Source organism: Anolis sagrei, chromosome 6 (assembly GCF_037176765.1).
Source record: "Anolis sagrei isolate rAnoSag1 chromosome 6, rAnoSag1.mat, whole genome shotgun sequence".
In the NCBI taxonomy this organism is placed as follows: domain Eukaryota; kingdom Metazoa; phylum Chordata; class Lepidosauria; order Squamata; family Dactyloidae; genus Anolis; species Anolis sagrei.
In genome coordinates, this window is record NC_090026.1 from 63578977 (window position 1) to 63593291 (window position 14315).

A 14315-nucleotide genomic window follows, 5' to 3' on the forward strand; every position below is an offset into this window, starting at 1 on the left:
CCTTTCCTGGGTCTTCCTTCACCCTTGTCTGCAAAATTATTTTTATCTTTCATATTTGCCTGCCTTCGCTAGCATCTTGTTAATCGTTTATTATATCTTGGCATCTCCCCTCTTCTCTTTACTAATGGTTTCTCATCCTGTTCTGTTTTATCACTCTTAAAGTTTATTATTAATCAGGAAGGAAAGTGGAAAATTAGAGTTATGTTCCCCAAATCAAAGCTATTTTATTGAATACTAGCCGTACCCGGCTATGCGTTGCTGTGGCCCATTGTGGAGAAATGGGAAAGAAAGGAAAGAGGAAGAGCTGGTTTCTAAGCTATCAAAACACAACTGAAGTGGCAAAGTGTCAACCTAATACAGGCCCATTTCAGTCTCCTAGAGGCCAAAGGGTTCTATGGATGTGTGGAAGGGCCTTGGGTTACCTGAGTCCACACTGCCATATAACCCAGTTCAAAGTTATTATATATGTATTGTTGTCATTATAGACATATAGATATTATTATAGGCATTTAGATATTATTATTATAGATACAAATATTATTATTAAAGCTATATAGCTATTAGTATTATTTATTTATGAATTTCATATCAAAAGCATTGCATAAATTAGTATAAAACTGATAAAAAATAGAAGGAGTACAGGGCTCAATATCCTTCGAGCAAAAACAGGCAACAGATGTATATTATTACAGACCTATAGATATTATTATACACATATAGATGTTATTATTTTTATTGTCATTTTTATAGATATGATATAGCTATTATTATTATAGATGTATACATATTATTATACTGTATATAGATATTATTATTATTATTATTATTATTATTATTATTATTGTAGACATAGATATTATAGGCATATAGGTATTATTGTTAGAAATGTACAGATATTTTTGACAGACAGATATTATAATTATAGACATATGGATATTATTATAGACCTATCGATATTATTGTTAAGGACATATAGATATCATAGACATATATATTATTATAGATTGATAGATATTATTATGATAGATATATAGATATTATTATTGTAGATATAGCCCAGGGTTGTTATAAAGTAAAAATGGATGGCCATCTTTTGGGAGTGTTTTGATTGTGCCTTCCTGGACAGCCTTTCTGAACTCACAGAGCGTGGTTTTTGTCCTTTCTTTGAATACTGGACTTCATTTCCCAGAATTCCTTCCCATAACTCAGTATGGGAAGGAATTCTGGGAAATCCCTCCCATGTGAGTTCCCAGCAGCCCAGCGACAGGCAAGAAGGAAAGGAAAGGAGATCTCTCTCCCCCCCCCCGTCCCTCCTTCCCTCCCCCCCTTTCTGAATCCTTTGGGAAGAGAGGCAGTGGTAGCCAGAGGGATAGATCAGCCACCCTCTCTCTCTCTCTCTCTCTCTCTCTCTCTCTCAGGGGTTGGTTTCCCCCCCCCCTTCCCTCGTGCAGGAGCGAGGGGCGGGGGAGGGTGTTCTTTTTACACTGGCTCTGTATAGGCATTTAGCTTTGTGGGGGGTAAGTTCTTTCTAGTTAATTATTTTTTTTGCATGAAGGACATAAATTGGGTTGTTAGGTGTGTCGTGTCCAAATTTGGTGTCAATTCCCCCAGTGGTTTTTGAGTTCTGTGAATACCACAAACGAACATTACATTTTTATTTATATAGACTATGTTGCTTGTATTAATATAAACTCTCATTAGTTACATCAGTAACCTTGCTTTTGAAGACTCTCAAACTACCTGCCAGTCTCCCACCCACCCCACTGTCCCCAAATTTAATATTTTGTGGTGTTATTTTTAAACAGTTCTCTCCCCCAAATGACATCAAATCCCTCAAATACCCACAAATACTCAATAACCCCAAATACTACAGAACCCCCCACATCTGTTTTTCCTCTGTTTCCTATGGAGAGAAATAGGATGCAAATCCCGGACACAACAGTTTAAACAAAGAGTAGGGATGCTTTGTGCTCCACAGGGAAAATGTCTTGTATAATCAAATCAAAATAAAAAGATAATGGAAGCAATATATGCCAAGTCAGTGTGGGTAGTAGTTTGAATGCCTGATTAGAGGTCTGGACGTCAGGGTTTAAATCTTTGCTTAGCCATGGAAACTTATGTAGACAAGCCACTTCTTTCAGTCTCAGAGAAAGGCACTGGAAGACGTTTTTTGAACAAATCATGTCATGGAAACCCATGATGAGTTCACCTTAGGTTGGAAATTACTTCAAGGCATACAAGAACAACAAAAAAGCAATATACTAAAGAACTGTACAGAAGACATGCAAAGATGAAAGATTCTTTGAAGAAAGAACCTTTTGACAAGGAACCCATACTTTTAGAAAGTGAGGTGTAATCTCTTGTCAAAGCACTTGGAAGAAATACATCTCCAGGAACAGATGGCATATCACTTGAACTATTTCAAGCTGAAGAAATGGAACTGAAATTCTAACAAATAGGAAATTCTCAATATACATTTCCATCCCCAAGAAAGTGGACATGATAGATTTTAAGGATTATAGTAACTAGCAATTCAAGGTGCTGGCTTTAGCCTATAAAGCCCTAAACGGTTCTGGCCCTGCTTACCTCTCCGAACGCATCTCCACCTATGAACCGACCAGAACATTAAGATCGTCTGGGGAGGCCCTGCTCTCGATCCCGCCTGCGTCACAGGCGCGCTTGGCGGGGACGAGAGACAGGGCCTTCTCAGTGGTGGCCCCTCGGCTATGGAATGCCCTACCGGCAGACATCAGACAGGCACCTTCGCTGCTGACGTTTCGGAGAATGGTTAAGACCTGGCTTTATGAACAAGCGTTTGGTTAAGCAGTGCAACCAATCATAGGAAGACGGTAAATGGAACATAGGAATGGCACAAGGATTATGAGAACGGATCTGATTTCAACTGAGGCGTTATGTTATGTCTGTTTTGTTGATCTGTCTTGTTGATTGTTAACTGTTGTGGATTGATGCTGTTGATCCTGTTTGTTGCATTGTTATGTTTTAATTGCACTGACACTGTTTGATAATTGTACCATGTAAACCGCATTGAGTCGCCTGTTAAGGGCTGAAAAATGCGGTATAGAAATAAAGCAAATAAATAAATAAACATTAGCAGTCAAACAGAAGAGCGAAACTTTTTATCTTGTTAATTTTCTGTTTCTATTGTTGTTGTGTGCCTTGAAGTCGTGAACTTTGATGTTATTGTCATAGTGTGACAACTTCTTTCAAGACCTTATTTGCATATTTCTGGTTGGGCTTGGCGGGGAGACCAAAGAGATTTATTAACGCCCAACAGCAATGATTTAGTGTCTTCCAGAATGACCTTAAAAGGTCGGAAAGATCGCCAAGACAGATATATATATCCAAGGGTGATGTGCAAACTCCTTAATTAGTAGTAGCAGACCAGGAGGTGCTGTGGGTGACAGACTCTCTGGAAAGCTATTGCTAGGAGGAAGAATGCACATATGATCAGATTGCTGCTGCTTTCAGCTATTATTGCCGACCGATCTAATATCCTATGATTTTGTTTTTGTTTTCTTTTTACCTTAAAGACCTTTGTAGACCCTTTCAGCATTAAGTGTAATTAAAGAAGCAGAGAAGGACAAGAAAAATTGCATTGCAAACATGGAAGGAGGAAGGGAGGAGAGGAGGAGAAGAAAATAAATAAACCCAGAAACAACATAATTAATGGCAAGTACCTTGGATAGGTTGATATAAAGATCTTGCATTTGAAATAAGAACATTTTAAAAATGGAAAGGTCACGTTAATAAAGCAGAGGAGACCATCTGAAGTGCTAACAATAAACACCTTAAGGAGAGAAAACAGGAGATTTTTTTGTAAGACAAGGAAATGTAAGGTGGAGTATTTTCCTTTAAAGTGACTAACAACTTATAAATCCTACCCAGTAGTTATTTTCAGACAGTCAAATTGAAAAGAAGGGAGTGAAACTGCCCAAGAAAGTGACATTTAGAGACAATAGTGAAACATTTCATTTTGCTTCAAGAGAAAGAGTCCATGCAAACAGACGAACAGCACAAGATTTTTTGTATGTGTCAGGAACATCTTGAGAAACTGGTGTGAGAGAATTTGCAGTCTGCAAGGACGTTAACCAAGGGACAGCTGGATGTTTTGATGTTTTACCATCCCTGTGGGAGGCTTCTATTATTATTATTATTATTATTATTATTATTATTATTAAACTTTATTTGTACCCCGCTAGCATCTCCTGAAGGATTCGATGCAGCTTACACAGGCCGAGGCCTCAACAACACAACATAACAATACAATCTAAGCAAATCAAACAATTAAAAACAGAATAAAGCAAAGTAAACGACAGGCACAATATGCTAAAACACAATAAAACTGGGCCTGGCCAGAAGGTGGGTACAAGGATTAAAAGTGCTGATGTGACAGGAGGTGTATAAAGGGCTTCTAGGGCAAGTGCGATGTGCGATGTGCAGCAATCATTGGTTCTGATAAAGTGCTTATGGGACTTGGTAGTGGAGATTTCCTAATCTGGGAAGGCGCATTGGAAAAGCCACAAGTTCTTTCTCAAGATAGCCAATGTAGGGGCCTGTCTAAGGTCTTTGGGAAGGGTGTTCCAGAGTGGGGGGGCCACCATGGAAAAGGCCCTGTCCCGCGTCCCCACCAAGCACACTTGCGACGCCGGTGGGATCACGAGCAGGGCCTCTCCAGATGACCGAAGTGAACGCGTGGGTTCGTAGATGGAAATGCGGTCATGCAGGTAGGCTGGTCCCAAACCGTTCAGGGCTTTGTAGGTAAGCACCTGCACCTTAAATTGGGCTCGGAATATAAACGGCAGCCAGTGGAGTTCCTTGAACAGGAGGGTTGACCTCTCTCTGTAAGGGGCCCCAGTTAGCATCCTGGCTGCTGATCGTTGGACCAGTTGGAGCTTCCGAGCCGTCTTCAAGGGCAGCCCCACGTAGAGCGCATTGCAGTAATCCAATCTGGAGGTGACCAAGGCATGGACCACTCCACCAGATCTCATGGGGAGCCGGATCTGACAGAGGGGGACATCTAGTGAACGATAGGGATGTGCAATCCATTCAAAAATTGTTCAAAAGTCATTACAAAACTGGGGTGCTGGTACTTGGTTTCTAAAGTGTTTCTAAAGTATACTTAATGAAAATTTCATTGCTATAACAAGACAAATAAAATTTTGTGACTATTTCATTACAGTAATTACACATACATTGCTATAATTGGGGAAACTTCAGGGGATCCTATCTCCCTCATTTTTAAAACTATTGGGGTGAAACTTGCTACAATGTTAGAACACATTTACGAACCCCTCGCCCACCAAATTTCTGAAAGTTTCACTTATCCACGGATTTTTGTCGAATTGTCAATGTTTTTATAAAGAATGTTATAAATAAAGAAAATCTATCTATTAGGCTTGGGTAACAACGGAAAATTTGTTTCTAAACTCATTTCGTTTTTAGGGGTCCATCGCGTTTCGTTTTTTAAAGAATTCCGAAATTTTCCTTTTAAAATTTTTGAAATTTACGAAATTTTGTATAATTACGAATCGATTCGTTAATGGCAGACGCGATTGCACAATATGCTAAAAAAACCTCCAAACGGGACAGGGGGAACTTCTGAAGCTTCCCTCTCCCTCTGTTGTTGACTGTTGGTGTGATAAAACAAACAACAACTATAAAACTTGCACCAGACATGCGAAAATAATTACGAAATAATTATGAAATAATTTCGAAATAATTATGAAATAATAACGAAATAATTACGAAATAAATTGAAAAAATTGTTTCGAATCTAATTTACTCCTCACACTATTCCTGCATGGCTCAATATTGGATCGTAAGCTAATTTAAATACGAATTAATAACGAATTACGAAATTAACGAACGAAACCGGCCAAGCCTACTATCTATCTATCCTATCGTACTATTTCGTTCTCTTATATTTAAGAAATTTTAGATCATTGATGTGTTAGTACCGCTTAATTAGTTTTGGAATGTTTATATAGAAATAGATAAACTTTATGTAATGTTTAAAAGGGAAGAAAGAATGATAACGAACCATAGTAAAGGTTTGTCTGCACAATCCTAATTTATTAACAGATCAAATTAAACTTGTAGATTTGTTAGGTAATAACTAAAATTAGATAAAAGATTTAAAACAAACAATCTGATAAGAATAATAAAGATGAACTTCTCTCTTGCTTACCATGCTAACCAAACAATAAAATACACATTAAACATGGTAAAATCTTAACTTACAATCTTTGAAAAGGTGCACATTACTTTTGCAGATAGAGGCTTATTCTTTTTTCCTTTCAAGAAAGCTAAAGACCATATTATTCTAATCACCCTTTATATGTAATAAAAAATGAAAGCATATGGTTATTTACAAAAATCTAATTAGCATATTTGCCTAAGCAGACTCTCATGTTTTAAAATATTAAAATTAAAATGCAAATGTAATGTCTACAAGTAAATTAAGAGGAAATAATTTCTGCTTAACTGCCTGCAGGCACTTGAATCCTCCTTCCAACTCTCTTTCACCCTCCTTTTGGCTTGGTTGAAAGACATGCTGAAGAGTAATGGCATTACTGTCAAACAAGCTCCCTGTTTACTGATGAGGCACATTCCACTTCCATGTACATTTTTCATCATCAAAGCATGACATTTTAAAGAAGAGCATCTGTTTATGAGTCAACAGAAAAATCCCAGCTACATAGGGTGCATCTTGCCAGGGCAGTTACCTTAATGCTGATCTGCAATGGTCTACTCCAGATTTTTTTTTTTTGGTCGTGTCAGGAGCTCAAGTCGCTTCTGTTGTGAGAGAATTGGCCATCTGCAAAGACAATGCCCAGAGGACGCCCGGATGATTTGATGTTTTTATCATCCTTGTGGGAGGCTTCTCTCATGTCCCCGCATGAGGAGCTGGAGCTGATAGAGGGAGCTCATCCGCCTCCCCCGGATTCGAACCTGTGACCTTCAGTCCTGCCGGCCCATGGGTTTAACCCACTGCGCCACCGGGGGCTCCAGATAAACATTGATGATTGCTATACTGTCATCTCCCAAGCCAGTTTGGGAGGTGCATGGTAGCTACAATGTCAGTCTCTGAAATCACACAGTGACTACATGGTGGCTTTACAGGTGAGTAGTACTCAGTACTTGTACCTTGTCCCCTCTAACATTTACTTACTTACTTCTAATGTTACACCATTGGATATCAAACCAAGAAACATCAAGATTGGTTTGACGAAAATGACATTGAGATCCAACAGCTAATTGACAAGAAAAGGAAAGCCTTCCAAACATGGCAGAGAGACATTAACTGTGCTGCTAAGAAAAAGATCTACGCCAGCACAAAAGCTGAGGTCCAAAGAAGGACAAGAGAACTCAAGAACATCTGGTGGACAAAGAAGGCTGAAGAAATCCAACACCTGGCAGATACTCATGATGCTCAGGGATTTTTCAAAGCCACAAAGGTCATCAATGGACCAAGAAACCATGGCATACAGCCTCTACGCTCATCAGATGGAACCAAACCCCTGAAGGACCAAAAATCAATTGCACTACCTTGGAAAGAACACTACCAAAGCATCCTGAACAGCAGCTCCAATGTGGCCGAAGAGGTCCTCTCACAAATCCCACAACAAACCAGGGATGAGCTTGCAGCACTGCCTAGTTTGGAAGAAGTCAGCAATGCCATCAGCCAACAAAAAAATAACAAAGCCAGCGGACCTGATGGGATCCCTGCTGAAATCTTTTAAGAGGGAGGACCTGAGCTGACACAACAACTCCACCAGCTCATAGAAAAAGTGTGGGTGACCGAGAAAATCCCAGCAGATTTTCAAATCACCATCATCACCCTCTTCAAAAAAGGGGAAAGAACAGACTGCAGAAACTATCAAGGTATCTCCCTTCTAACCTCAGCTGGGAAAATCCTCACAAGAAGACTGGCAAAGCGGTTGAAAGTGCTGGTGAATGCCTCCTTGACTTATGTCATGTTTAACTATTTCTAATGATATGTTTAATGTTTACACATCCTAGTTTATTGTCTAATTGGTTTATCCCCAATCTCAACGTTTAATTCTTTCATTATAAGTTTATTGCTATTATTGTGTATTATTTTGTATTATTCCTGATATTGTTTGTTACTTTGTAAGGCATTGAATGTTTCCTGTTTTTTGTGCTGTACACCTCCCTGAGTCCCTTTTGGGAGAGAGGTGCAGTCTAGAAATAAAGTATTATTATTATTATTATTATTATTATTATTATTATTATGGGAGGCTTCCTGTGGTGCTTTTGCAACAATGGTGAGAAGCTGGCCAGGGGATGCTTTCCCCTGTGGGATGGGGCCAAGGGTAAGTCGAACGATGCGGGTTGTGGGGCGACGGGTTTCCCATGCCCCATGCTGGGCCCCCATGGATTTGCCCCAATGTGTGGAGAATCCATAGGTTAATGTGATAAGGTCCATTATGTCACTTTATCACATTCTGAAGTAGGGCTTTTTCCTCAGGGCACTGGCAGGGATAGAACAAGGAGACCATAGTTTGTCATCATCCTATCCACCTTTCATAACCAAGCTCTCCACCCTGAGTGGGATCTATCTGTTAACAAGATAGAGAAATGAAGTGGAAAAAAATTAGTTGCCAAGCAGCTGGTACCCTGCTAGTTCTGGTCAACCCGGAAGTAATATAAACAAATACATACAGAATTTCTTCATCCTGTCTTCTATAGAAGCCACTCCAAATTATAGATTTTAAACATTTTGTAAATTATATTGATTTGTTGTAACCAAAGTATAACCAAACTACAAGGAGTTTATCCCGCTCCCAAATAAAAAAAAACATGCCATGTGACGGCGCGAGTGGTGCCACCTATATGTAGAACTGTAAGTTGCAAGATTTGAACTGTTGTATCATGCCTGATTTTGCTTTTTTACCCTGTAAATATATAGTTGCATTGATTGGTTTTTATAGCTGTCAGTCAATGTTGTTTGCACCAGTTGAATTGCTCCTTCCTCCCAATTGTTTGACCCCACCTCTTCCTAGAGAGCAGGACAGTGTTTCCTTTTCCATTCTACCATCAAACTTTCTATCAGATGGACATGAGAGAGAGAGACTTGGCTCTGAAGCCCTTGATTAAGTTACCTCTCAGCACCAATTCTGAGGTTCTTACCCTTGAGACTTATGCTTCATGTTCAGATCAACCCGGACGACGTTGGGAAGTCTCAAGCGCCTTCAAACCCGTTCTTTGGCACCAGAGGAAGGCTTTGTGCCTTCAAAATATAGGCCATTGGAATTGGGGTTGTGATTATTCCGATATTCGCAGCCATTGAGAAAGAGGGACCTGGAAAAGCTTCTCAGCTGCAAAACTCCTTGGGCCCAAGACAACCAGAGACTGTAATGCATATTTTCCTTTACCCTTTTGAAACTTCCAGCTTATTGCCTTAAGGGGATAACTCTTTGTGAACAATAAAACCTATTTTGAGTTATCTACAGTGTTTTGGTCCTTGGGAGTTCCAGTTTTCCTAAAGGAGGGCAAGAAGCAATCCCCTGGGGAAAGATGTCACGTCCATGCCTCTTTCACTAAGAGTTATAGCCCCCAGGTGCGACGGCACATGACATAAAGATTTTTGACCAGTATAGGAAAAATAGAGAAGGTCCTGCTGAATTCAACAGGGGCTATTTCCAGACAATTTGGCACAGAATTGCAGATTAAATTGTTCCTTTTTCTGGAAGTTTGGAGTAATAGGTTAAGAGCTTTATTGTTTTAACTATGAAAAATCCGCTCACACAATTATAATATTCCAAAACAGATTTTAAAGCAAGATTTCAAAACAGCCTTTTCGGTTTTATCTGATGTCTTACAAATTGTTTTTTTAAAGATACAGTCCCATGGAGTTGGCCAGAGGAAATACCTATGCTACAAAATTGACCATTCCTTGTTCTGTATGATCTGGATATTACCAGGGGACATTCCAACTTTCTTATTTGGCTTGAAGCTGAAGCACAATAGGGCTCATTGATTCACCATGAAAATACATATATACAGTTGCCAATACCAGATTGTTCAAGGTATCATAAATCTGAAAACTCAAAAAACTACAGTGTTATGCTAAAACTTAAAAGTAATAACCTGTGGCATTTTGAGAAACGTTTATACTTTTTTATATTGGCTCTTGGGCATGTGTACTTTATGTTTACACATGGTATGAAACATGCATTTGCCCAGGGATTGTTATGATTTTGGAATGAATGTCAACGTTTTGTCTTTGCTTAGTTCTTTAAAATATCTGTCAGGTGGGCTCCAGTGAATAGTGAGAACTATTGTCTCTGACATAACTGCACCGGGGAAAATCAATTCTTCTGAGGCAGTATTTCAAGAACATTGTAAATCTCTCACTTCCTCAATAAATGTCTGAAATTGAGACAAACAGTATCATGATATCTACTAAAATGATTCCTTGTAACATGTATCCAATTGCAGATAATGGGCCAAATATAGAATAATTTAGTTGCATTAAATTGATTTTGAAATCAGTGGAATTTATATTAGCAACAGTCAATTTTCCATAAATTGAACAAACAACAAATTTACTTCTGAGTAAAAGTGCATAGGCGCTAGAATGTTAGTTTGCTTCTAAATCCTGTTGCCAAATAAGGAAGTACGAGGGGTATTTTTTAAGTAAGGTCCGTTTGAACATAAATACACAACGAAGTTTATTTCAAAAAGGTAAATTTATTTTCAGAAAGTACATACTTCACTCTATTTTTCAACATAGTTGCCAAGTTTGTTCAAACACTTATCATACCTCTGAACCAATTTTAAAATAACCTCTTCATAAAAACTTGCCGCTTGCTCCGATAACCAAGAGTTCACTGTAATCAAAGAAGGGTAACCGGAGCGGTCCTCATCATGGACATTGTCACAGCCATCTTTGAATTGTCGTACCCACTTACGCAATTATTCTGGAGCAATTATTTAAAAAAACGAATTTTCAAAAACGTTTTGTAAATGCTTCGTATTTCAATATTGTATTCGTTTCGTTATTGTTTTGAGGTCGTTTCGTTATTATTTCCGCATGTCTGGGCCAGTTTTATGGTTTAATTAGTGAAAAAAAATTATAATATCACACCAACAGTCAACAACAGAGGGAGAAGGAAGCTTCAGAAGGTTTTGGAGGTTTTTTAGCGTATTTCGCGGTCGCGTCCGCCATTAACGAATCGATTCGTTATTGTTTCGGAAATCGATTCGTTGATTTTTTACCATTTACGAAATTTCGTAAATATCGAACTTTTTAAAAGGAAAATTTTGTAATTATTTTAAATATCGAAACAAAAAAAACCCCCAAATACAAATCGATTTTAGAAACAAATTTTTCCATTGTTACCCAGGCCTACCGTACAGGTTAGCTACAGAGCGGAAACTACGCACAGTTGTTCCCGAGGCATGCCGGTACACGACGCACGCACTCGTTGTGGTATGAGCGCGAACTACTAGTGTCTACAACAAACCGGACCTTACTTAAAAAATACCCCTCGTAACAAGTGACAAGTAACTAAGTTGTTGTCATTACTTCCTTATGCTGAAACATGTAAGCATTATTTAACTTCGTGAGCTGTATGAGATTTACATCCAGCTAGGTTCCAAGATCTGTAGTGATTTTTAATATGCCTTTGAAAATGCATATTAAAAATTCCAGCACATTTGTGTCGCTGTCTACTGCCATCTACTGCCTGACAAAGAAACAAGACCAAAAAGCATCACTTTATTATGATTCAGATACACAAACGAAACCCTAACTCTCCCAACCCATTTTGACCAGAGCTTGGAAAAACAACTGTTTTTGACTATAGCTTCCAGGATCCCCATCCTGGAAGTTGTCACTGTTGCTGTGATAAGAAACATGAAGTATTTAGGCCCTAGAAAAATAAGATATCTAATGAAATGTAATGGTAAAACAGAAGTCAGTGTTCATGAGGGCCAAGTTGTTTCTAGTTATCCCTAGATGAGAGAATGTATAGAAATCTAATGAACCAACAAATGAATATAATCTATATATATAAAAATGCTCTGTGCATAATGGGTACCTTAAAAACAAAAGAACCAATGAACAAAATCACACCAAATTTGGCAACAAAACGTCTCACAACACAAGGAATGACCATTACTCAAAAAATATGATTTTGTCATTTGGGAGTTGTAGTTGCTGGGATTTATAGTTCACTTACAATCAAAGAGCATTCTGAGCTCCATCAACGATGGAATTGAACCAAACTTGGCACGTATAACTCCCATGACCAACAGAAAATACTGGAAGGCTTTGGTGGGCATTGACCTTGAGCTTGGGAGTTGTAGTTCACCTACATCCAGAGAGCACTATGGACTCAAACAATGATGGATCTGGACCAAACTTGGCACAAGCACTCAATACGCCCAAATATGAATGGAGTTTTGGGGAAATAGACCTTGACATTTGGGAGTTGTAGTCACTGGGATTCACAGTTCACCTACAATCAAATAGCATTCTGAACCCCACAAACCACAGAATCAGGGCAAACTTCCCACACAGAGCCCCCATGACCAACAGAAAATATTTAAGGCCACCCAATCCAACTCCCTTCATCAGGGCAAGAAAATGTAATCAAAGTCCTCCTGACAAAGAGCCATCCAGCCACAGATATAGATAGATAGATAGATAGATAGATAGATAGATAGATAGGGAGTTGTAGTTACTGGGATTTATAGTTCACCTACAATCAAATAGCATGATATAATTGAACCAACCGAGGCATACAGGACTCCCATGACCAACAGAAAACACTAGAAGGGTTTGATGAGCATTGACCTTGAGTTTGGGAGTTGTAGTTCACCTACATCCAGAGACTACCATGGACTCAAACAATGATGGATCTGGACCAAACTTGGCACAGATATTCCATATGCCCAAATATGAACACAGATGGAGTTTGGGGGAAATAGACCTTGACATTTGGGAGTTGTGGTTACTGGGATTTATAGTTCACCTATAACTAAAGAGCGTTCTGAACCCCACCGACAGAATTGGGCCAAACTTCCCACACTGTACCCCCATGACTAACACAAAATACTCAACGCCATCTAATCCAACTCCCTTCACCAGGGCAAGAAAACGTAATCAAAGCCCTCCTGACAAAGAGCCATCCACGCATAGATATAGTTATGATTCACACACACACACAGATAGATTTGAAAGGGAAACCAGACAATCTCCACATCAGCACTGACAAAGAAACAGCAAGAAATACTGTTTACCCACAAGCATAAAGAAATTACTTATATTAGAAACCAACACTTTCTCATTACTTTATTTTCCAGATCACCAGGCTGGGCCACAGCAATGCATGGCAGGGGACAGCTAGTATATATCCAAAAATTAAAATACAGCAACCCATATGGCCACAGGTTATCATTAATACATAGTTCCACAGGCTTTTGACTGCTTCATATAAGAGAAAGTTCTTGAATAGACCAGGTTAAATAAAACAATTATTATTATTGCTTGGTTAAAAATCAAATCTGGCATTCCCGATTGTGATCTGATAGTCATTATCTAGCATTTTTTTTAAAAAATGCCAATCATAATAGCTTGTCTATCACAGCAACTGTTCACATATAATACACAATTTTGACAAAAGACAGAAATGACCAGCGGGGAAGGGGCCAGTCAGGATAGGGTCCAGCATTGTGTGGTTGCTCTCCTCCCTTTTTTCCCCAGGCTGAGGTTGGTGATGATTGCTGCCTGTAATGACTTCCCCTCCTCTCGCCTTACCCCAGGTCTTCAGAAGCAGTGGGAGAAGTACCAGGTGGAGCAGGCCTTGTTAGGGTCTGTGGGTGGCCTGACTGATCTTCCATTCTTGACCTCTTCATGGAGGAGGTTGGGGGAGCAAGCGCATGGTGACAAGTGACACAGACTTTCCCCCTAGGCCTCCATTTGTGGCCTATGTGATGGAGGAGCGCCGCCACATGGTGTAGGCTTTGGGAATGGAAGGAGACATTTGGTTCCTCCCCTTTGCAGGGAACCATGGGTGCACAACATGGGCCTGCATGGGCTTAGGTTCTATGGACTGTTGCTTCCCTCTCCACATGTAGCTCACAGGGACATAGGCAGCTATGCATTGAGTGAAATAGTCAATATTACTCATAATAGTAGCCCCACAGTACCAAGAGAAGAGAGAAGAATAAAGAAGCAATTTGATTGGATTTGGTGACCTCAACTTACTTGCTTGTGGTCTGGCTTATCTCATGGGAGGGAAGTTAGTTGGGGTACCATGCAT

At 39.4% G+C, this 14315-nt stretch overlaps 1 protein-coding gene across 1 annotated transcript in view; it reads right to left on the reverse strand.

The window, feature by feature from the left end:
* Positions 1 to 14315, reverse strand: part of CNTNAP2 (contactin associated protein 2) — a 1109924-nt gene that overhangs the window by 103424 nt on the left and 992185 nt on the right. The window lies entirely within an intron of this gene.